Raw genomic sequence first — 26,200 nt, 5'->3', positions numbered from 1 at the left:
TTCCCAAAATAAAATTAGAGTCGCAGAGAGGTGAGGGAAGGATCTCTGGGGGAAGGACAGGTTGAGCTGGTGCTAGCGGGCCAGAGACAGAGCAATGCAGAGACCATCTGATAACTAACTCCTTCAGAGACCAAAATAATCCGGGCTTCCTTAAGTGCTTCTGTTAAGTGCCCTGTGTTGTTTTTGTTTTTTTGTTTTTTTTTTTTTTTATAAGGAAAAATTATGGGGTTAGGATGGGAAGGGAAATGAGAGGATGTAGAAACAGAAGGTTTACTGAGGCTACTTCACTTCTTTCTGGATGCTAGGGCTTGGTTCTTGGCTCCAGTTGTGTCCTTCATTTTGTGATTTATTTGGGAAATTCCTGAGGTGGGAGCAAAGTGATAGATGAAGCTCTTGGCACCAGAAACCAAAACAAATAACGCGCTGGAATATATTTAGCAGGTGATAATGCAGAAAACAGAAAAATAGATGGGAGGATCTATTTAATCATAATCGTAAAGGATTTAATCGTAAAAAGAAATAACTATTGCCGTGCTGACTCCAAAGTGATAAAATGCTGAATGCAAGGCACAGATTATTTGGGGAATGTGTGTAGAGTTTTTCTACATAAATCACCTATCACTCAGGGTCTGGGCAACTAGATGAGGTGAATAGACGAAAACAGCACCTTCTTGAGGAAGGAAAGAAAAGGCATGAGAATCACCATGCCAAGGACGTTTCTGTTAAGAGACATTAAGTGGACAATTAGCAGCATTTGTAAAAGACTTTTAAATAAAATAAGGGTACTGTATCAGTGCTGATTTCATGATTTAGATGATTATCCTCTGATTATGTAAGAGAATGCTATTTTTTTTAAAAGATTTTATTTATTTATTCATGAGAGACAGAGAGAAGCAGAGACACAGGCAGAGGGAGAAGCAGACTTTCCATGGGGAGCCTGATGCAGTACTTGATCCCAGGACCCTGGGATCATGCCCTGAGCCACGGGTAGACACTCAACCACTGAGCCACCCAGGTGCCCCAAGGATACTATTTTTATTTTTATTTGTTTATTTGTTTATTTTATTTTTTTGAGAATACTATTAGTAAACAAACAAACAAAAATATACACTAAGGGGATAACAAAATTGGGAATGTGGAAAGAGAGCTAAATTTTGCTTGCCACCACATTGCCAGGAATTGCCCGTGACTTGGCACTCCTGTGATTTCAGACAAGATAATAATTTTGGAAGAAAAAGTGAACTCTTCAATAGTTGGGCTGACCTGGTCTATCGTTTAAGTTCCTGGGCATATTAATTAAGCACTTGCCTTTCACTTCCATTCCCTCAGCTGTAAGGCTGGTTTAATAATAACTCATCCCATCTACAGCCGACCCTTGAACAGCACAGTGTGGCGTGCCCATGCTTCACACAGCCAAAAGTCCATGACTACCTTTTTTTTTTTTTCTTAAGCAAGCTCTGCACTGCACAATGTGGGGCTCGAACTCACAACTCCAAGATCAAGAGTCATCATGTGCTCTCCTGACTGAGCCAGCCAGGCTCCCCATGAATAACTTTTGACTCCCACAAAACATAACTACAATTGGCCTACTGTTGACTAGAAGTTTAACTGATAACACACGTTTTGTATGTTATATGGATTATATATATATATATAATATATATAACAGTATTTTACCTATAACAATGTATGTTATATATATGTTCTAAGGATCTAATGTCCAGCATGGTGACCATGGCCGATAATACTCTATGACTGTATATTTGAAATTTGCCAAGAGAGCTCAGGGCACGATCCTGGAGACCTGGGATCGAATCCCACATCAGGCTCCCGGTGCATGGAGCCTGCTTCTCCCTCTGCCTGTGTCTCTGCCTCTCTCTCTCTCTCTGTGACTATCATAAATAAATTAAAAAAAAAATTTAGAAAATATATTTATAGCATTGTACTGTATATATATATATATTATACCATATATATATAAAATCCATATGTAAGTGGACCCGCACAGTTCAAACCTGTGTTATTCAAGGGTCAACTGTAGTTGTTGCAAGGACTCAAGGAGAAATGTACACAGAGCATTCAGCTAGCACCCAGCTCAAGGCAGGTATCAGAAGTTATCTGGTAGATGGTCACGATTATGCTTAAAATTATTTCTATAGCTGCTGTTTTGATGAGTTGGCTTTTGTGTGTTTGGCAATAACTTAAAAATAGAATGGCTTGCCTGTAAATGCATGTGTCTGGAAAATGTTCGTGTGCTTTAGAAAACACACTGTGTGTGGTTAATTCTTACCAAGATAAGCACCTTTGCAATTACATGGAGGTTATATTCTTTCCTTGTGGAAAAATATTTTATGAAAAGCATAATTAACTTGGGCTTGGAGGAATAAGCTATGCTAGTAATGGGGGGGGGCTCCTGGCTGGCTCTGTGGGAAGAGCGCCTGACTCTTGATCTTGGGGTCGTGAGTTCAAGCCCCACCTTGGGTGCAGAGCTTACTTATAAGAAACAGTGGAAAAAAAAAAAAAAGGAACAGTGGAGGAGGCATATGTCCACAAACACACACTTCATAGTAATGCAGCAACGGCAGCCCTTGTGGGCCGAGCGGAGCCTGGCTTCCTGGCCCTTCTGCTCTAATGCTTCAGGAGGGGTGAGTTCCGCAGGTTCTGTGACTTTCACAGCTTCAACTACTTTTTCACAATCTAGATTTTGGGGACGATGAGAAGGAGAAAAGAGCATCCCAAATATAATTTTAGCCATTACTTTTTTGCTTGCTTGCTTGCTTTCTATTTCTTTTTCTTTTATTCACATTATTATTATTATTTTTTTGCCTTCTTCCTTTTGACCAGAGGAGAGAACTAGAAAGGGCCCATGACCACCAGCGTAAGGTAGAACAGGGACAGGTCTCCACAACCCTCTGCCCAGAAGTGTCAGTGTTTTCAGTTGTTTGTTGTAAGCAGCAGACACGTTTGCTGAACATCTACTTATCTACTTGCCAATGCACTCCAGTGTCATTTGAGGACAGGAGTGTCACCATGTCCCTTTCTGCACCGTGCGCATCTCTGCAGAAGCCGTCAACTGTACTTGAAGCAATTGGAGTATCAGATGATATGGAAAGGCATGCTCTGAGAGGGACAGATAAGGCCTGGGGGGGGGGGGGCTGTTCCGCAGGCACAGGGCTGATTGCAAAAGGCTGAAAAGGTCAGAAGTGTCAGGAGAACTAACCAATGATATTATCAGCAGTGGCTCTGTGAGGAGCATGAACTTTAGATTCACCGCCCTATGCAAGAGTCCTGATGACCATCGTTTACAAGCCCTGTGACCTTGAGCCGGCTACTTAGGGTTTGAGAGCCTTAGTTTTCTGATCTGCAGAATGGGGCGATGATGGCATCTGCCTAAGCGGTGACAGAAGGATTAAATGGGAAAATGCATGTAGGACACCCTGGAGAAAGGACCGCCACTATCTCTATTATTACAGGTTGTTTAACAGCTTTGGAGAATGCATGGGGAGGGGAGCCAGGATGTCCCCGTTCCCGGGGTAGATTGAAGGCTGCAAGCTGCTGACCCAGGAGGCCCTATTGCATTTGCAGATACGTGTTTGCTGCACTGAGTATCTAAACATTTTTGGAATGAGGCGGGCTCACATACCCATTCAGACATTCCCTGGAAAAATAGGAAAATCAGGCACCTCTCAGTTCACATTCCTCCACAGGCAACAATAGCTAAGGAACAGACTTGACTTTGATCGGCATGAATTTTGCTAGGATCCATTCTCCTTCAGGATCTTCCGCGATTCCTTTTTTTTTTTTTTTTTTAGATTTTATTTTTTTATTCATGAGAGACACAGAGAGAGACAGAGACACAGGCGGAGGGAGAAGCAGGCTCCATGCAGGGAGCCTGATGTGGGACTCGATCCTAAGACCCCAGGATCACACCCCCGGCTGAAGGTGGCCCTAAACCACTGCGCCACCGGGGCTGCCCTCCTCGATTCCTTTTAGCTCTTGAATTAACTTCTTTCTATAATACTTGCATTGAAGGGGATTGATGTGAACACTAGATGATACTGTATTACCCAGCCATAAAAAAAAAAAAAAAAAAAGAATGCAATCTTGCCACTTGCAATGACACAGATAGTGCTAGTATCATGCTGAGCAAAATAAGTCAGGCGAAAAGAGAAATACCAGATGATTTCCCTCATAGGTGGAATTTAAGAAACAAAACAAATGAGCAAAGGTGGGGGGAAAAGGGAGGAAGAGACAAACCAGGAACCGGACCCTCAACTATAGAGAACCCACTACAGGTCCCCAGAGGGGAGGTGGGTGGGTGGAGGGGAAACAGGTGATTGATGGGGATGAAGGAGGGCACTTGTCATGAGCACCGGGTGATGGATGGAAGTGTTGAATCACTATATTGATCACCTGAAACTGCTATTACACTGTATGTTAAGTAAATAGAATTAAAAAAAAAAAACAGTTTTTTTGGATACCAATGTAGAAATTCTGGCATTACTAGGAACACATTTTAGTGGGGCGCTGAGGGGTCTTCTTCAGCATCCTGCAGGACAGGGAGCAGATTTTTTCAAACTCCAGTTATGTATCAGAATCCCCTGGAGGGCTCGTTAAAGTGCAGGTCGCTGGACCCCACCCCCAGAGTTTCAGATTCAGTAAATCTGGGGTGGGGCTGAGATTTTGAGTTTCTCTCAAGTTCTAGAGTGATGCTGATGCCACCGGCCTGGGATCCACACTTGGAGATGCAGAGACCTGTGAAGTGCATATCTTTACCTTGTTTTATTTGCAACAATATTATTTACTTAATGTAGGGCGCCTGAGTGGCTCAGGGGTTGAGATCTGCCTTTGGCTCAGGGTGTGATCCTGGGGTCCTGGGATCGAGTCCCGCATCGAGCTCTGTGCATGGAGCCTGCTTCTCCCTCTGCCTGTGTCTCTGCTTCTCTGTGTTTCTCATGGATAAATAAAATCTTAAAATTTTTTTTTCTTATTTTAAAATAAAATGCATACACTGTGGGAAGGTATAGAGTAAAAGTGACCCTCTATAGTTTTCCTAGTAAGTTATTACAGTCAGTCGTTAATTTCTACCCTTCAAGAAGAATTAAAGAAAAGTTAATTTTAAAATTAATCATTTGTGTCTTTACAAACCGATGTGATAAAGGCCATACATACAGTTTAAGAGCTGTGAGGTTTTATTTTTCTTCTCTAGACTGGCTTGAAGTCATAATAAATTATGTGAACATGTGAAGGCCTGAGGAAAGGTAAAATGAACGCCGGTGTAGACTGGGGCTCACCCCATACCTGTGCTCAGCGATGGGTCCCATTTAACTGCCACAGCAGCTCAGTGTGGGAGGCTTCGCAGGGCAAGTGACTCATATAAGGTCACACATCTAGAGACAGTGGAATTGGAATTTGAACAGAGCAACCTTCGTAATCAAGCTACACGTTCCCCTACCCACTACCCATTCTCCTACCTACCTTTTCTAGGTGGCATTTACTGCTTGTTCATTAGATGCCGGACACGGTGCTGACCGTGGAGGAGCAGAGGGATCTCAGGGATATAAAACCTGGCAGAGTCCCGACTCCCTGTTCTTGTGGTCATGGATTTTCCTACTGACCGTTTCCCCATGGAAAGACACACAGACAGCACATTTGGGGCACAACTTCAGGGGGTTCACAGACATCCCAAACGTTTGCTTATGAGTTTCCTCGCCTCCCAGTCTAGGGACACTTGATCTTGTGAAATAATGCCCAAGTTTTGCCCCGGAGGGCTCACGGGGTGATGTGACTCATGCATGAGACTTGGCTGAGGCATGGTTTAGTGTCTGATACTATTCGAATGAACATTTGGGCTCCACATTCTATCTCTGAAAGCTCCATGGAGCTTTTGACACAGGGCTGGCGTCAGGGGCGTGTGTCCTGGGCAGGTGCACATGCCTTTGCCCTCAGAAGGGCCCCACGTTTGAGGCTCTGCTATTGCCGTCTTGAGATTCTTAATAATTTTGGGACAAGGGGCCTCACATTTTCATTTCACATCGGTCCCTGCAAATTATGCAGCTGGTCCTTATTAGATGTTGTGGCACCCACGAGACACCCTCCCCTCCCCAGAGGCCCAAATACTTGAAAATAAATAATTCCTGGGGCAGCTACTAATTCATTTCACTGTCACAGCGGCCCAGTGTGATGGGTTCTAGTTTTACCCCCACTTTGCAGGTAAGGGAAGCATTTTGCAAAGGCACCCAGTCCTTGAAATAGTTAGTGTGTAGTGATTAGTGAGCCTCGTTAGTGAGTAATGAGTCTAGAATTTGGCCTATTTGTATAAATTCCCCATCTATTTTAAACATGAAAAGTTGAATCTCTGGGGACCTTGCCCAGCTGTACAGATATTTTCTTTCTGAAAACATTGAGTTATTGTCTTGCATGTCCTAGAGCTAATTCAGGAGGCATTTTGATCTTGGTTCAGCTACCAATCATGCCAGCACCCAGCTCCCAGTGATAATGGAGGTGACTCGAATCCCCCCAGTTGAGCTAGACTGTGTCTGCAGAGAGCTCTCCAGCCTACACAGGATGGCTGTGATGTGTCCGGTGGGGGCAGGGAGGAGAGGGCGGCCTGTGGTTTCTCACAGCTGGAAGCAGGTGGCCTGTGGGTGAGGACGCTGTCATCCTGGGGGCAGCACTCAGAGGGCCTCTAATTCATGGCAAGTTCTGTGAGGAAGCTGGCAAATCAGGCCACAAGTCAGACATTCAGATTTCACCTTCAAAGCTATTCGACCCAAGCCAGTTCACGGCCAGGATATCTGTGCACTGCTGAATTGTGATTATTGAAAAACAAAATGGATTGCTAACTCAAAAGAGAACTGAAAGTTTTCTATTTTTGTACTGAAAAAAAAAATCTGGTGCCGTTAAATGCTAAAATACTACATTTCCTAATTAGTCTTCTCTAATAAAATACTTCTCACCTTTCTCTGTGCCAGATGGTATAACTGTTCCCATAACTATTTGATTGGGAAGGAAAGAAGTGTTTTGAAACTATATTATTGTAATATTAGAATTAAAATTAAACTTGTCACGCCATGCTATTGCCTATGGCATTTTGATCTATCTCATTACACCGGTTTGTGAGTTTTTTTTTTTTTCCCTTTCTGTGGGAAAACCCTGTGGCCTGCCCTTCTTTCTCTTCTTTCTTTCCTCCCTCCCTCCTTCTTTCTCTCTTTTAAAATAAATCCAATTAGCTTCTCATTTTTGTATGTTATGTGATTACTCCATTATTTTGGGCATGAGCTGACTTCCTCTCATGAATAACTCTGTGACTGGCACTGTGAACGCTGAGCCAATGAAAACTCAGGTTGAAAAATGATTCATTCGTTCTTAACATTTATTGAGGTCCTGTGCTAAGAACTTTATTATTAAAAAAAATTTTTTTTTAAAGTAAACTCTATGCCCAATGTGAGGCTTCAACTCAGGATCCAGAGATCAAGAGTGGGATGTGGTAGGGATTGACCCAGCCAGGCGTCCCGTGTGCTAAGAAGTTTAAATGGATTATTTTATTTAATCCTCACAGCCATGCAAGGAGATGATATTATCATCCTTGGATTATCCATGAGAAAAACCCAGAGAAGTTAAATACGTTATCCAAGGTCACACAGCTATTAAATGATGGTGCTGGATGTAAAACTAGATCAATGACTTACGAAGCTAATGTGCTCTACTTGATGATTAAAATTCTTTTTAAAAATTGACAAATTTAATAAATAGAAAATCAATTTTAGTTTTCATTTTTATTTTTAAAAAGACTTTATTTTTGGCAGCCCGGGTGGCTCAGTGGTTTAGTGCCGCCTTCGGCCTGGGGCGTGATTTTGGAGTCCTGGGATCGAGTCCCATGTCGGGCTCATGCTTCTCCCTCTGCCTGTGTCTCTGTCTCTCTCTCTGTGTGTCTCTCATGAATAAATAAATAAAATCTAAAAAAAAAAAAAAAAAGACTTTATTTTTTATTTTTTTTAAAGACTTTGAGAGAGAGAGGGAGTGAGAGAGACCGTGTGAGCCAGAGGGCAGGGAGAGGGGGAAACAGACTCCCCGCTGACCAGGGAAGCTGACATGGGATTCCATCCCAGGACCCTGGGATCATGAACTGAGCCAAAGGCAGATGCTTAACCGATTGAGCCTCCCAGGTGCCCTAAAAGGAGTTTTAGATTCACAGCAAAATTGAGTCGAAGGTTCAGAGATGTCCCATCTATCTCTGGACTGTACAGTCTTGCCCACCATCAATATCCCACACCAGATTGGTACATTTGCCACAAATGACAAACCTATGTGGACATATCATTGTTCATAGAGTCCATACTTTACATTAGGGCTCACTTGTGGTGCGGTACATCCCGTGGGTTTGGACAGATGTGTACTGATGTGCATCCTTCACTCTGATATTGTGCAGGGCATTTTCACAGCCCTAGAAATCCTCTGCGTTCTGCCTCATCTTCCTCTATACCACATCTGTTTGTTTTTTTTTAATAAAAGATTTTTTAAAAGTCCTAGATTTCTGGCTCCAAAAAATTTTATACTTGTTGACATTGAGAAAAGAAATGAACTTTCAAGAGGGAACTGGAAGATGAAATTCAGAATGAAGAGATAAGGAAGAAAAAAGTATGTGAGGAAAGTCATGGAGGTGAGCTTGTGTAGATGTCTAGTTAATGGCAGGTAGTTTCTGAAATTAATAAATAGTTTATAAACAGGTTACAAAAGGTCTTAAATGGGATCCCTGGGTGGCTCAGTGGTTTAGCCCCTGCCTTTGGCCCAGGGTGTGATCCTGGAGACCCTGGATCGAGTCCCACGTCGGGCTCCCTGCATGGAGCCTGCTTCTCCCTCTGCCTGTGTCTCTTCCTCCTTCTCTCTCTCTCTCTGTCTCTCATGAATAAATAAATTTAAAAAAATTTAAAAAAAAAACAAAGCAAAAACAAAAGGTCTTAAATAAAAACAAGATTTGAGAAACAGCCAATGAAGGTTTTTAAACACTGATGTAGCATGATTCAATTTATTTTAGGTAGAATCACTTAGGGATTTACTATTAACTATTTACATATTTGCATTGACTATTTACTATGCCAGCCACATAGTAAAGTAATTTGGGAAAATAGTGAAGAGTCAAAATAGACATGATGTCTTTGGTAGGCAGCCTCTAAGATGGCTCTAGTGACCATCCCCTCACCCACTTCCTGGTATTTGCACCTTCAGGTGTGGGCAGAACCCAGTGACTCAGTTTTAATAAATAGAATATGACAAAGGTGAGGGGATGTCATCCCAAAGGTTAAGTTACACAAAGTCTGTCTTCCCTCTTGCTTGCTGTCTCTTGGTCTTTCTCACGTGTGTGCTTGCTCTTAGGGAATCCAGCTGCCATATTGTGAGCTGCCCTTTGGAGAGGCTCACTTGGCAGGAACTGAGCAAGGTCTCTAGCCAACAGCCAGAGAAAAACTGTGTCCCTTACTCCAACAGCCTATGAGGAATGAATACTGTGAACAACCATGTGAATGGGCTGGAAGTGTGTCCTCCGTTTGAGCCTTCACATGAGGTTGCATCTCCAGCCAACATTTTGCGCCTTGAGCAAGATGCATCCACTTAAGCTACATCCAGATTCCTAACTCACTGCAATACTGACTGCAGTAATAACCATTTTTGAAGTGGCTGTGTTTGGGGATAATGTGTTGTTCAGCAATGGATGACTAATACAGTCACTGTGCTCATGGAAATTACAGCCTAGTGGGGAAAAAAGATGTCCACTAAATATGATATCAACTGGTGTGACATTGCAGCTGTGCCAGGTGCAGTGGGGGAGAGCTGCACGGACTTGCAAGGCTACACCATGAAGCAGCCTAATGTTGTGTCTGAGGGGCCAGTGAGGCCTTCTCTGGGAAACAATAGTGAGAATGGGATTTGAAGAGTATACTGCATCAACTGGGCAGTCTGGGATGGGAAGAGCAGTTTTGACAGCAGGAACAAGTACATGCATATGCCTCATGAAAGGAGGAAGCCTGAAGTATTGGAGAGCTGAATAGATACCTGAGGCTACCGTCCTGAAGCATTTGGAGTTGATGGTAGGGGTTAGATCCCAAAGCATCTCATAGGTCAAGTAAAGGAGTTTGGTCTTTATTTTCAGCCCAAGGAGAAGGGTTCTAGCAGGGAAGCAGCATGCTCAGATGTTCAATTTGGTTTGATTAGATTAGATTAAGATTTTATTTATTTATTCATGAGAGACACACAGAGACAGGCAGAGAGACAGGCAGAGGGAGAAGCAGGCTCCATGCAGGGATCCCAATGTGGGACTTGATCCCAGGATCCTGGGGTCATGACCTGAGCTGAAGGTAGACACTCAATCACTGAGCCACCCAGGTGGGAGAAGAAGACTAGTGGACAGTCTTGAGAAATTTCTAGGCAGTAAAATTGGTAGGACTTGATGGTTTGGACAAGGGAGGGTGAGGAGGTAGTCGTCTAGACTGACTCATAATGTTTTTAACTCAGGAGAGGCAGGAAGAAGGGGAAATGTTCAATTATCTAGGTAAGAGGTCATGAAGATGCCAAGGCATTGACAGTAGGACAGGCAGAAAGATCCCCAGGGCATTGTAGAAAAAAAAAATCAATAGGCTTTCATAGCTGATTGGCTGTGGGGCAAAGGCCTCGTGGGAGAAGAAAGACTCTAGAAGGCCATCAGCCCCACCTGTTTCTGTTGTCTCTGTCTTGAATATGCAGAGTGTGATGATGAATATGTAGTACATGAAGTACCCTCAAATCTGTCCATTTTATACAGAAGGGAGCAGGTCTGTGAATGGTTAGAGGAAGCAGCACGAAAAGAGAATCATAAAGTTTTTCAGTTTCAACAAAGTATGATTATTTAAGCCAAAGGAAAAAAAATACTATTTTAATGGATCCATTAGACACGCTTTGGGATTTACTGCAGCCATAGAAACTGACCTGGATGCACTAGATGGTAGGAAACCATGTTCCTATTTGAACAGGGTTGTGCTGATTCTAAAGTATAGAACCATTAGTCCCAATATATTTGGATGGAATGATTTTGATTTGGGGGGGACTCATTTGTGGCAATTGCAAACTAGATACGGTTCCATGTATAGAGGATCAAAGAATACATACATATAAACATACATACACACATACATGTATTTAGTATATATCAATATTTTATATAACATATCATTACTATAATATATATATAAATAAATGGCAGATGTAAGTAATATTTTAAGTAAATTATATGAACTTATAATTTGGCTTATTATTTAAAATGTATTTAAAATAAGAAGTAAATAAATAATTTATTGATAAATAATAAAGTAATTATAAAGCAATTATTTATTTATCAATAAATTATTTTAATTTATATTTTGATGTATTTATCCATGTAAGGTATAATTATATTGTAATTATATATGTAACATTGTAATATATATTATTACATATATACATGTAATATATATATGTACAATAATATATTATAGTAAATATACTAGTATATATCATTACATATATACATATACAATATAATATAATTATATTGTGATTATATATGTAATATATGTAATATATATTACATATAATATATTATTTATATTATTTATAGTCTTCAAATCTTTAGTGAATCTTTAGTAATCATTCAACCTATTTGACGTCTGCGAGTTAGTGTCATACACTGCGCCATGGTGTCAGGTGTCACGCTGTCAGACACTGCGGCCTGGAGAATAATGCCATCCATCCACAAAAGCCTTCGATTTGGTCAAGATTAAAAACTTAACATTTTTGCACGGATAAATTTAGGCAAAGAGGCCTGCATTTCGACTCTCCTCTCTACATTGTTGTTCAAACTGATTAGGCTCGTAAATATTTGGGCGACTTTAACAACAAATAAAGGCCTGTCACCCCGTGTTTGAGGTGGGAAAGACTACAGAGCAGGACGGCAAGGGCAACCGTCTCCCAAATGATCTCTCTGCTTCACTCTTCCTCCCATGATCCGTTCTCAACAGGGTGGTCTGGGTGTGCTTTTCAGAAAGTAAATCACATCCGGTCACTCTGTCTTCAAATCTTCTACAGTTGCTTCCCATCTGACTTGAAAGGAAATCCTTACAACAGCCTAGGAACCTAGGTGAACAGGACCTCTGACTGCCTCTCTCTTTCCATCTCTTGCCTTGCTCATCCCTTGCTCATGATCAAACCACACCAGCTTTCTTTTTTTTTTTTTTTAAGATTTTGTTTATTTATTCATGAGAGACACACAGAGAGAGAGAGACAGAGGCAGAGACACAGGCAGAGGGAGAAACAGGCTCCATGCAGGGAGCCCGATGTGGGACTCGATCCTGGGTCTCCAGGATCACACCCTGGGCTGAAGGCAGCCCTAAACCGCTGAGCCACCGGGACTGCCCACCAGCTTTATTTCTAAACCTGTACCACGTCAAACCTGGCTCTGCCACAGGGCCTTTGCAATTGCTATTCTCTCTGCTAGGAGTTTCTTGTGTCTGGCTTCTTTTCCTCATTCAAGTCTAGATCCAAATGGAACCTCAGTTGAAGGCTTTCCCCCCTCCTCCTCTGGTCCTGTCTTCCGTTATGCTGACTTACCATAGGAGCACTTTTATGAGTTTCTGAAATTATCTTATGTATAATGTAATCTTAATTATTAATTATATTATTTATGTATTAACGGTTTTTGGCTGTCTCTCTCAGTTAGGTGCCACCTCCATGGCACCTAAGGGCAGTATCCTTTTCAGTGCCATTCATTGATGTATCTCCAGATTCTTTTTTTTTTTTTTTTGAGATTTTATTTATTTATTTACTCATGAGGGGCAGAGACATAGGCAGAGGGGAAGCAGGCTCCCCACAGGAAGCCCAATGCGGGACTCGATCCCAGGACCCCGGGATTATGCCCTGAGCCAAAGGCAGATGCTCAACCACTGAGTCACCCAGGTGTCCCTATAGCTCCAGATTCTTATGACACTAGGCACTTAGTAGGTGTCAAAAAAATTTTTTTTGAATAGATTCATTGAATGGATTAGCCTAAGCCACTCTGAATGCTTAAAGGCTAGTTTTGGGTGCATCATGGTGACCATTCTTCTAGGTAAAGCTTTTAATATACTCAAATTCATTGCTATAGGCACAATCCCCGCCATTCAAGCAGAACCCCATGGTGACCGCCAACCTAGCCCATGAGTCAATGGGCCTGGCAGGGAGGCAATTAGTTACACACTCTAGTGAAGTACAGTATTGGTCATCCAACTCCTCCCAAGGTGTAAGTTAGCTATTTCAAAAATAGTTTTATTGAGATATAATCCGCACACCATACAACTCATCTACTTAAAATACATATACAGTTTAATGGCTTTTCCTGTATTCACAGAATTGTGCAACCATCATTGCTGTCTAGTTCCAGAGCATTATCATCATCCCAGAAAGCAACCTCTTACCCATTAGCACTCACTTTCCATTTCCCCTCGATCCCACCTCCATCTAATCCTATAGAATCACTAATCTACCTTCTGTCTCTATGGATTGGCCAATTCTGCACATTTTATATAGACAAAATTGTACAACATGTGACCCCTGTGACTGGCTTCTCTAACTTAGCATAACGTTTTCCAGGTCCACCCATTTTGTAGTGTGTATCCATTCTTGATCCTTTTTTGTTGGCAAATATTCTATTTTATTTGTCCATTCATTTATCTGCTGATGGATGTGAGGCTTATTTCCAGCTTTTGGCTATTCTGAATTTATGCTTTCAATTATCTAGGGTATAGACCCAAGAATGGAATTGCTGGGTCATATGGTAACTCTATGCATATCCTTTGGGGGAACTGCCAGACTGTTTTCCAAAGTGACTGCGCTGCTCTCTGATGGTGCCTGAGCTCTGGAGGGACGGTCAGCTCCGCCAGCGACACTGGGCTTCCAAGAGCCAGACACCAGGCTGATGCGGCATGCTGGCGAGGAGGGGAGGGCTGGTCAAGGAAGTGGGGATCCCCGCTAGACAAAAACCCGATTGTGGTGATGGGAATGGAGATTTGATGATATAACAAAGTGTTTCCCTGTTTGTGGTCTGGGAGAGGACTTTAGTAGTAAGGGACAAGGCATTAATCACACAGAGTCGCAAAGTGAGAACATAATACCCTTTTCATTGTCTGGTCCCTCCTTATGATTACTCAAAGAAGAAAGTCTCAGTGTGACGCTAATATGTCTTTAACACCTCTCTAACACTTGCAAATCTCCCTTTGGAAATGAGTGCAGGTCACTGGCCCATCAAAGCCTTCAGCAGGCAATGCTATATGCCTAGAATTTAGCCTTTCTATACATGTGTATGTGTATATATATATTCATATATAGGTAACCATATATATGTATATATGCTTAACCATATAGATATATTTATGGAATATGATATTAATTTTCATTGATAGCAGTAATGCAGGATTTCCTTTTAAAATTTATTTTAAATGGAGAAGTAGTTTTAAAAATAATCAATGGTTGGGGTCCCTGGGTGGCTCAGCAGTTAAGCATCTACTTTCACCTCAGGTCATGATCTCAGGGTTCTGGGATCGAGCCCCATGTCAGGCTCCCTGCTCAGCAGGTTGCCTCCTTCTCCCTCTGCTTCTGCTGCTCCCCTTGCTTGTGCTCTCTCTCTCTCTCTCTCTCTCTCAAATAAATCAAATAATTTTAAAAAGTGATGGTAATAATTTCAGGTGATCCATGAGGGAATTTAAAAACAGTAAAGGCTCTTAGAAGAGTAATAGCTAAGTGTTTTTTTTTTTTTTAACTTCTTTATTGTGTGACAGTCACAGTTTTGAGGAAACTGCGCACAGAGAGGCTAAGCCACTTGCTGAGGGTCACACAGCTGGGAAGTGGCAGGGCTGTGAGATGTACTCAGGCAGTCGGTACTACACCCCCTGTTATGAAGGTGGCATACGAATGACAGAAGTTTGGAAAGCCAAAGGCTAGTAATGCATTTTGGAATGCCACCAGCTGATAGTTACTCTTTTTTTTTTTTTTTTTTTTATGATAGTCACACAGAGAGAGAGAGAGAGAGAGAGAGGCAGAGACACAGGCAGAGGGAGAAGCAGGCCCGACGTGGGATTCGATCCCAGGTCACCAGGATCACGCCCTGGGCCAAAGGCAGGCGCTAAACTGCTGCGCCACCCAGGGATCCCCTGATAGTGACTCTTGACCTGCTTTCTCTCGCCTCCTTCCACGGAGTGGGGCCCAGCCACGAGCTTGGACCGCAAGGCCATGCCCTTCCAGCTAGTGTCTGCGAAATAGCAGCAAGACGTGATCCAGGCAGGGCAAATCCAACTCTCCCCTGAGAATTTGGAGTTAGTCTCCCAAGGGATGTGGTCTCCATAGTGGCCCTGCAAGATGTCAGATGGGGAGCCTTGGCACCTATATTTTCTGCAGACTGTAGCCAATCTAGAAAGAGAAGAAGGAAGACGTGGGGAGAGGCAGAGTGGAGAGGTGAGGTCTCCCGGGATGCCACATTAGGCCGCACCCTGGCTTTTTGTTGGGGATTGATCCCCTGTTTTCTGTGATAAATGTCCCTTTTAACCTAAGCTAGCTAGAATGGGTTTCTGCCTTTTATTAAACACAATTTTTCAATAATTAATTAATTAAAAAATGAAAATTTATTATTTATTTTCTTTTTATTTATTTATTTTTATTATTTATTTTCTATTAAAGATTTTATTTATTAATGAGAGACACAGAGAGAGGCAGAGACACAGGCAGAGGGAGAAGCAGGCTCCCTGCAAGGAGCCTGATGTGGGACTCGATCCCAGGACCCCGGGATCACGCCCTGGGCCAAAGGCAGACACTCAACCACTGAGCCACCCAGGCATCCCAAAGATTTTTTTTTAATATTTTATTTATTTATTTGAGAGAGAGAGAGAAAGTGCCAGAGCAGAAGGGTAGGGCAGAGGAAGAGGGAGAAGCAGACTCCCTGCTGAGTAGGGAGCCCCATGTGGGGCTCAATCCCAGGACTCTGGGCTCATGACCTGAGCCAAAGGCAGATGCTTCACGGGACTGAGCCACCCAGGCGCCCAATTAATTTTTTTTTTAAGTAGGCTCCATGCCCAGCATGGAGCCCAGCATGGGGTTCGAACTCACCACTCTGAGATTAAGACCTGAGCTGACACCAAGAGTCCCATGCTTAACCGCTGGAGCCAGCTCAGTGCCCCTGAAAACAAGTTTTAAAAAGAAATGCAAAGTATGTGGGAGCAAAAGGGGGAGGGGAACTCAAGATCTGCAGGAAGAGCTCTCAGGACTGGGATGAGTATCCTCAAGGGTAGATTGTTGATTCTTTCATTGATTCATCCCAGCTAGAATATAGCGCGCACCCCTGGGTCCTGGGACCCTTCCTGACCCCAGCAACATAGGGGCGAATGTGATAGGAAGGTCTCCATTCGCAGGCAGCTTGTCTCGGGGTGGGAAGACTTGTGAAGATCATGCACGCACATGCTTGGGCCTTGGGAATTACCTTAGGTTTTTCAGCAGGAAAATTATTTGATTAGGCCTCCAAATCAGAAGAGTGACTCTGACAGAGATGTTTACAAGAAATGGGAGGGAAGGCACCCAGGGGAGGAAGACTGGGAAGATGCAAACGTACTATACAGGGACGCCTGGGTGGCTCAGCAGTTGAGTGTCTACCTTCAGCTGAGGGTGTGATCCCGGGATCCAGGATCGAGTTCCGCATTGGGCTCCCTGCAAAGAGCCTGCTTCTCCCTCTGCCTGTGTCTCTGCCTCTCTCTCTGTCTCTCATGAATAAATAAATAAATCTTAAAACAAAAAAGCTCCCGATACAATGGTGCATCTCATCAGGGGCAGCTGGTTGCACTGAAATGTTTGGAGCGCTTATAATTTGCTGGGCTGTGTACTAAAAATTTTACTTTTACCATCTCGATTGAGCCTCGCAACACCTCTGTGAGGCAGGTACAATTACTACCCGTGTTTCAGATGAATTCTCCTCTTGTTTTTTTAATATTTTATTTATGTATTCATGAGAGACATGGAGAGAAAGGCAGAGACAGAGGCAGAGGGAGAAGCAGGCTCCATGCAGGGAGCCCGATGAGGGACTCATCCCAGGTCTCCAGGACCACGCCCTGGGCTGAAGGCAGTGCTAAACCACTGAGCCACCAGAGCTGCCCCATGAATTCTCCTCTTAAAGAAAAAGTCAAAATTGAAATTACAGTCCAATTAGAACTAAACAATGGGAACCAAACGCTCTGCATGCAAACCTGTGGGGTGAGGACAAAGCAGCATGCAGAGGGAAATGTATAGCTCTAAGATGCATTTACTAGAAAATAACACTTAAAAGATCAGGAGGGTGGGGGGTGGGGATTAATGGGTGACGGGCACTGAGGGGGGCACTTGACGGGATGAGCACTGGGTGTTATTCTGTATGTTGGTAAATTGAACACCAATAAAAATTAATTTATTACAAAAAAGATCAGTAATAAACGTTTTAACTCAAGAAACTTAGAATAATAAAGTGATAAAATCAAATGTAGAAATTGATAAAATAGAAACCAAAAGTAGTGGAGTGGGCCAGTGGAGGGGGTGGGATTTGATCATTTCACAGATGAGAAGTTGAAGCTCAAAAAAGGTTAATTTGTCCAAACCTGACAGTTAGCAATGCACAGAAGGACTGAGATTTGGACATGGATCTTTTTATTTTATTTATTTATTTATTTATTTATTTATTTATTTATTTATTTTTTTAAAGATTTATTTATTCATTCATTCATTCATAGAGAGCGAGAGAGGCAGAGACACAGGCAGAGGGAGAAGCAGACTCCATGCAGGAAGCCCGACGTGGGACTCGATCCCGGGTCTCCAGGATCACACCCCAGGCTGCAGGCGGCGCTAAACTGCTGCGCCACCAGGGCTGACCTATTTATTTATTTTTTTAAATATTTTATTTATTGGGGTCTTTTTTTTAATTTATTCCTGGGTCTCCAGGATCATGCCCGGGCTGAGGGCAGGTGCTAAACCCTTGAGCCACCCGAGCTGCCCATGGATCTCTTTAGATTCCAGAGCCTGATTTCTTTTTCTTTTTTTTCTTTTTTTTTCTTTTCTTTTCTTTTCTTTTCTTTTCTTTTCTTTTCTTTTTTCTTTTCTTTTCTTTTCTTTTCCTTTTTTCTTCTTTTCTTTCCTTCTTTCTCTTTCTTTATTTTGATTTTTATTTATTTTCAAGTAACCTCTACACCCAATATGGGGCTTGAACCCACAATCCCAAGATCAAGAGTCTTATGTTCCACTGACTGAGCCAGCAAGGCATCCTCAAAGCTTGATTTCTTTTTTTTTTCTTTATAAAAATACCAAACTTGCATGTATCTTCTTTTTTTTTTTAATTGGAGTTCAATTTACCAACATATAGCATAACACCCAGTGCTCATCCTGCCAAGTGCCCCCCTCAGTGCCCATCACCCAATCACCCCAACCCCCCTGCCCACCTCCCCTTCCACTACCCCCTGTTCATTTCCCAGAGTTAAGTGTCTCTCATGTCTTGTCACCAAAGCTTGATTTCTTAACTACAGAGGGTTTGCCCTATAAGGGCTCTCAGATGCTGGCCATTCTTCTTTGTTAGAGTCTGACAGAAAATCCACACTACATGGCCCTAGATGGCCGTCCCTTCTGCCAGCCCTATTACATGTGAAATGAGAGCTAAGGTGGGGGTCCTAGAGTAGGAAATTCACTCTGTTTGGCCAGCCTCACTCTGTTTGACAACCTCAAGGACCACTGACATTTCTGCATATAAAGGAGGGACCCTGGACTGTCACCACATCCTGAACTCATAGGGTGACCAATTGGTTCCAACTGGTCCAGGACTTTCCCAGTTTTAGCACTAAAATTTCCACGTCCCGGAAAACCCCTCAGTCCTGAGCAAACTGGAATGGTTGGTCACCTTTGCAGATTGCCCCCGATGCTTGGGAATTCCAGAATATTCTGATGGTAGAGTCCCAAGAGTCTGGGTCAGGGGTCTTCAAGGACAGACTAAGAATGAACATCTGTATACCCAAAGTACCTTCTGCTCCCCGTCAGACTGAATAATGGAGGACTTACTGGGATGTGGCCCGAGACTGTGCAGTTCCCCAGGAGGTTTTTATGCACACTTAAATTTGGAGGACCAAGCTTCTTAAATTATAGAATTCCAGGCCCATGATGAAGATTATGATAGCAGCCACTGTGGGCAGGGAGGTGGGTGAAAAGAAGTGCATAGTGAGAAACTGGGCTTCAGATTTGAGCAGGTACTTGGTTTCCCATTTGTCCCTGTGCAATAAAATGAGCGCCCCATGCCTCAGTTTTCTTATGTATAAAATGGGGATAATTAAAGGATATACTATGTGCAGCCCCCTGGTAACTGCACGATAAATTTCAGTTCCCTCTTTTACGACTGTGATTGGGAATTAGCAAAAGAAATGGGCAGAGGAAGCATTTCTGTTCATGTAGAAACTGCTTTTCAGAATATGTCCCCATTATGACCCCAATTTAAAAAATCTTCTATGAAGAATCTTTCAGAATTTAGCATCTGAGAAAAAAGTCTTTTTTCCTCCTCCCTCACCCCCAATCCCTGAATTTGTTGTTTCTTTCCTCCTCTTTATGGGTTGACTCTTAGAAATCTCAAAGTCAAAAGCTGAAAATGTAAATCATTTTTATATTTAAAATCAACCCTTGGGGCCCTGGCTGGCTCAGTCAGTAGAGCATGAGACTCTTGATCTCAGGGTCATGAGTTTGAGTCCTACATTGAGTTTAGAGATTACTTAAGATGAAAATCTTAAAAAAAAAAAAAAAATAGTCACTCTAGGGTGCCTCGGTGGCTCAGTCTGTTTTTTTTTTTTTTTTTTTTTTTGGCTCAGTCTGTTTGTTAAGCATCTGCCTTTGGCTCAGGTCATGACCCTACCATGCTGGGATCGAGCCCCACCTTGAGGGGAGTCTGCTTCTCCCCCTGCCCCTACCCCTGCTCATGCACTCTCTCTCAAGCGCGTGCTCGCTCTCTCTCTCTGTCTCTCAAATAAATAAATAAAATCTTAAGAAAAAAAAGAAAAAAGCACTTTAAGTAGTCTCTCCTCCTTTGAAGGGACTCAGTATCTACTGAATTGTTATTACTGCATGCATATTATTGATTTTTAAAATTTTTTTATTTTGGTTTTTTTTTTTAAAGATTTATTTACTTATGATAGACATAGAGGGAGAGAGAGAGAGAGAGGCAGAGACACAGGAAGAGGGAGAAGCAGGCTCCATGCCGGGAGCCTGATGTGGGACTCGATCCCGGGACTCCAGGATCGCGCCCTGGGCCTAAGGCAGGCAACAAACTGCTGAGCCATCCAGGGATCCCCAAAATTTTCTATTTTGAAGTAATTATAGTATCACAGGAAGTTGCAAAGATAGCAGAGTGAGCTCCATGTACCCTTCCTCCAGTTTCCCTTTGGTGACATCTTCCTTAACCATAGGACAAACTCAAAACCAGGCAATTGACCATGACACCATATGTGTGCGTAGAGTTCTGTGCTACTCTGTCAACTGGGTGACCACCACCACTGTCAATGTAGGGCACTGTTCCATCACCATGAAGATCTCATGCTTTCATTATGCCTATGAATCACCACCCCAACCCCTGGCAATGACTGACCTCTTCTCTGTCTTTATAATTTTGTCATTTTGAGGATGTCATATAGATGGAAGTATAGACTGTGACCTTTTGAGGCTGGCCTTTTTTTTTTAAAAATTTTTATTTATTTATGATAGTCACACAGAGAGAGAGAGAGGCAGAGACACAGGCAGAGGGAGAAGCAGGCTCCATGCATCGGGAGTCCGACGTGGGACTCGATCCTGGGTCTCCAGGATCGTGCCCTGGGCCAAAGGCAGGCGCCAAACTGCTGTGCCACCCAGGGATCCCGAGGCTGGCCTTTTTTACACAAGATAATGCTCTTGAGATTTACCCAAGTTGTTGTGCGTACCAGTAGTTTATTCTTTTTCAGTGCTGAGTGATTGTTGACTTATTATTGTATATAATATATAATATTATAAATATCCCGTTATATTAGTACCATTGTATTATGTGAGTCACCACAAAATCATTCTAACCTAAAAGTGAAGCTATGAAGAGGATATTTTACCAAAAAGCTACCCATGATTGTGTGCCAGGCAGTGTTCATTTACTGACTCAAAACAGCTCTGTGAGCTGGTGGCTATTGCTTATCTTCCTTTTATAGATAAGAAAAGTGAGGCCTAGAGAGGTTAAGACTCTTGTTTAAGATCACAAAGTCACAAAGTCAGGCAATCTGGCCCAGAGCCCAGGCTTTCAACCATTACCCCTACCTGCCTACACTGCTCTACACCTGCTACCTCATCCCCATGTCTCCTGGGCACACCTGGAGGGACCTGCTTTCCTGGGAGATCATTGGTGCCATGGCTTGCCAAGCAGATTCAATCCAAGCTATAGGAAATTCCTTTGGCTTTCTTTCCTTTTCTTTATTTTTTAAAGATTTTATTTATCTATTTGAGATAGAAAGAGAGAAGAAGAGAGAGTAGGGGCAGAGGGAGAGGGAGAAGCAGACTCCCCACTGAACAGGGAACCCGATGTGGGACTCAATCCCAGGACCCTGAGATCATGACCTGCGCTGAAGGCAGACACTTAACCAACTGAGCCACCCAGGCACCATTTTATCTTTTTTTTAGTAAGTAATCTCTACACCCACTACCCCGACATCAAGGGTCCCACGCTCTTCAGACTGAGCCCCCTATGCGCCCTCTTGGGCTTGCTTTCTTGGCTGAAGATCATGTCTGTGGATAGACAGTAAATAGGAATATTTTAGTTGAAATTTGACATTCACAGAACCAAAGGTGAGTGAAAGCAACATAAAATAAGTCAATCTTAGGGGTAGCACTTGTTTTTTTACATAGAATTATAGCAGACTCAATTTTTTATACTCTATTTTTTCTTAGTTATTTTTTATAGTCTTTTAAAAATGTTTTTTATGATGGTTAAATATACATAGCATAAAGCTAGCCATTTTAACCATCTTTGGGTACAATTCAGTTACATTAGTTACATTAACGATGTTGGGCAACCATCACCCCTATTTCCAGAATTTTTCATTACCCTAAACGGAAACTGTCCCCGTTAAGCAATAATTCCCCATTCCCACAGCTACTTTCTGTTTCTATGAATTTAACTATTCTAGATATTTCCTGTAAGTGGAATCATATCAAATTTGTCCTTTCGTGTCTGGTGTCTTTTACTAAGCTTACTGTTCATCCATGTGAGAAGCTCATTCCTTTTTAAGGCTGACTAGTGTTTCATTGTATGCATGCACCACATTTGGTTTGTACAGTCCTCGGTGGATGGACACTTAGGTTGTTTTTACCTCCTCTTCCTCCTCCTCCTCCTCCTCCTCCTCCCTTCTTCTTCTTCTTCTTCTCCTCCTCCTCCTCTTCTCTCTTCTCCTTCTTCTTAAGTAAGCTCCATGACCAGCACAGAGTCCAAAACAGGGCTTGAACTCATGACCCTGAGATCAAGGCCTGAGCTGAGATTAACAGTTGGACGCTTACCGGACTGAGCCACCCAGGCGCCCCTTTACTTTCCTATACTGTGAATAGTGCTATAACACCAAAGGTGTCCAAGTTTCTGTTTGAGGGCTTGTTTTCAATTCTTTTGGGTTCCAGCTAGGAATAGAATTGCTGGTCATATGGTAATTCTGTGTTTAACTTTTTGAGGAAGCCCCCGATTAAATTTTTGAACAGAATGTTTCCAAAAAGGAGATGTTAGACAAAGAAAAAACCAAAACAACAGCACACCTAAGCCTCAGAGCCCAGCTCAGAAGAGGTGTTTTGCACTGATTATGTTTTTCCCCTTCCTATCAAGCATTCCATCTGTAATTCTGCTAGTTCACATTCAGAAAGAGAGACTTAGAAAAATACAGTGTGGGGTTTTCTTTAAGGCAAGCCAGCCTTTTCTTCGGAAGTCCTGATAAAATAAAACTTCTCTAGAACTTGAAACTGTATTTGAAAACCATGCTTGGTCCTCAAGCCAAAATAAGTCTCTTTTTTCTGAGCATACCTTGGTTTTACTGTTGGAGGATACACATGAGTAACTGCACACAAATGCGAGGCAAACTGTAGGAATACTGTTTCTTTTTCCCAAAGGTGTGTTTCCTTGAATTTTCCAACTTCTTGGCCAGATCACAATTAGTAAGTCAATTGTCCTGGTGAGACCTCACTTTTTAAGTAGGCAAGGTGCTAATTATCTTAAATAGGCAACATTTGATTTCACTGCCTATGTGACCTTGCTAAGATTGAAACTCAGGCACCAAGGTATAATCAATGGAGGATAAAATTCTTTAGGAGAGTCAAAATATTTCAAGAATCTTAAATATTCTATTTGCAGATAGGGTGAAATATGCTCTCAATCCATGGAACCAGAGCATGTGGTAAACACAACTCTAAAGAAGAAGAAGATCCACCCGGCCTCTACACTTGGTGCCTTCTGCTACGAGTAAGTGCTTAGATTGAAAGCTCCCTTCTATGAGTTCTGAGAAGCAATTTGTTATTTTTCTCTAAACCTTTCAGTCATGGCCAGACTTTCCTACTAGTTGAATCAGTCTGCTGCAAGAATGTGCTTGCGTGATATTTAATCCCTTACCGGGAGCCCAGATAGGGTTTCTTGCCAGAACTAGAAATTGCCTCTTTTACAAATTCCCCTTCCTAAGCAAGCTATGGTAACCCTCGTGTGGGGCCGAGAACACCCTATCAGTGTATTTTTAAACAAGGGAGAAGGGCTCCACCTTGTATCATAAATTACAGTAACATCGTTTCTAACCACAGAGGTGCAGTTCCTGTGAGCAGAAACATTCTATTTCAGAGTCTCAGGGATGGTGGAAACTTTCTAATACAACTGTAGAGCTCTCAGACCAGCTGCTGGGAGAAGAGCTCTGGGGGTGGGGAGGAGGGAGCCTCATTTGGTTTCCATGGTGGAAATGCACCCACATTCCTGAGGTCAGACTTCCACCTGACATCCCTGGAAGGCAGAGGCCGGAGGACATGTGGGCATCAGGGGGGCTCTGGGAGCCACAACACCAGGCTCTCCAAGTCTCCTTTGACTCAAGACATAAAGACCTTAAAAAAAAAAAAAAAAAAGACATAGGGACCTCAAATCTCCTGAAGGCAACATCCCCTTCTTCTTTCCTGGAGAAAGTTAAAAATTAGGTTTGCAACATCCATATTCTCCATATTCTGCTTCTATACAAAATCCCAGAGGCTCTGCTAACCCTTTCCGAGTCACAGAATTTACTTAGATTGTTCCAAAGTTACTATTAAACCTCAGCCACTGTTCTGATCCAGAGGATAAGCATTCTGAGAAATCAATTTTTTTTTTTTTTTTGGTTAAGCATCTCATTAGTGCCTCCCTTTTGTGGAGCTAATGCCATTTAAAAATAATTGTCACATGTACTTTAGGCCTTAGAGTTATTTTAACAAAATGTTCTTGTCATGTTGATGTCATTCTAATGACATGTTATTGGTATTTTTGTTCTCAAAATGTGGATGTTTCCCAGGAAACTGACCAGTGGGAAGGAAGGTGGGTGGAAAGCGAAAGTATGTCAGAAACTGCAAGTTAAGTTTCTGGTTAACTCTCTTAGATTAGGTTCTAGGGTGACTAAATTTTCTAGGGAGGAAAAGCTTTCTGATTTCTTAGGGCAAAAAGAAAAAACAAATCCTTTCTCTGGGATCCTCTGAGTCTCCTTAGCATCTTGTGCAAATCTCTGTGTGGCGTTTCTGCACTGTTTTCCACCTAGTTTGGTGCTACTGATTTCTCTCCTTATTCCATTAGATCAGGCTCTTCATCAAAGAGCTGGCTGCTTGGTCTTCTCACCACTCACCAGTGGCCCAGAGAAACACCTGGATTTGTTTGTGCAATGAGTAACACGAATGCCTTTTAAAACTCAAAGCCGGGGGGGGGGGGGTGTGGGGGGATCCCTGGGTGGCTCAGCGGTTTAGCGCCTGCCTTTGGCCCAGGGCATGATCCTGGGTGGCGGGACTCGGTCCCTGGGCCCAGGGTGTGTTCCTGGGTCCTGGGATTGAGTCCCACGTCGGGTTTCCTGCATGGAGCCTGCTTCTTCTACCTGCTTGTGTCTCTGCCTCTCTCTGTCTCTCGTGAATAAATAAATAAAATCTTAAAAAAAAAAAAAAACAACTCAAAGACGCCATTGGGCTTTCAAGATTCAGATGAGCGCCTCTTCTTCATGAATCCATCCTGCCCAACTGAGCCCCCCGTAAGCCCACTGCCCTCATGGCTTTATTTAGCAATGGAGGCCGTTGCAGGTTGCACAGAGTTGGAGGGTTTTACAAACGGTTTCAGCAAACACAGGGCGCTGGTGTGGGTTAAGGTGGGATGCTAGTAGGGTGGGCAGAGCAAGCAGTGTGTGTGGGGGTGAATCACAGCCTCGTCACTCACCCCTGAGAAAGGCCCTTGCTGGGACGCTTGGGTGGCTCAGCAGTTGAGCATCTGCCTTCGGCTCAAGGCCTGATCCTGGGGTCCTGAGATCGAGTCCTGCCTCGGGCTCCCTGCATGGAGCCTGCTTCTCCCTCTGCCTGTGTCTCTGCCTCTCTCTGTGTCTCTCATGAACAAATAAATAAAATCTTAAAAAAAAAAAAGAAAGGCCCTTGATGGCTATGAGCATTGGTTTGTTCATCTGTAAACTGGGATCATACCTAATGTTAAGGATGTTGTAAAGATTAGATGAGATCATGTATGTAAAAGGCTTCACAGCTGACTGGTCCAAAGTAAGCTTCACTCACTAAATGTTGTTCCGGTCTCTGCCTTCTTTCCTCTTCTTCTTTTTTTCCCCAGCTAAATTTAAAAAATTGTGGCAACATATACATAACCTAAAGCTCCCCATTTTAGCCATTTTAAGTGCATCCTTCGGTGACACTAATACATTCCCGTTGTTGTGCAACCATCACCATTGACCATCTCCAAAGCTTTGTCATCGTCTCCAACTGAGACTGTCCCCATTAAACACCAAGTCCTCACTCTCCCCAGCCCCTGACGCCCCTCTGTCCAACCCTTGGTCATCACCATTCTGCTCTGCGTCTATGAATTTGACTATTCCGGGTACCTCGATAAGGGGGATCATACACGATTTGTCCTTCTGTATCTGGCTTATTTCCCTTA

This window comes from Nyctereutes procyonoides, unplaced genomic scaffold (assembly GCF_905146905.1).
Source record: "Nyctereutes procyonoides isolate TBG_1078 unplaced genomic scaffold, NYPRO_anot_genome, whole genome shotgun sequence".
NCBI classification, from domain to species: domain Eukaryota; kingdom Metazoa; phylum Chordata; class Mammalia; order Carnivora; family Canidae; genus Nyctereutes; species Nyctereutes procyonoides.
The sequence above is the reverse complement of the archived record's forward strand: the minus strand, read 5'-3'. Positions refer to the sequence as shown.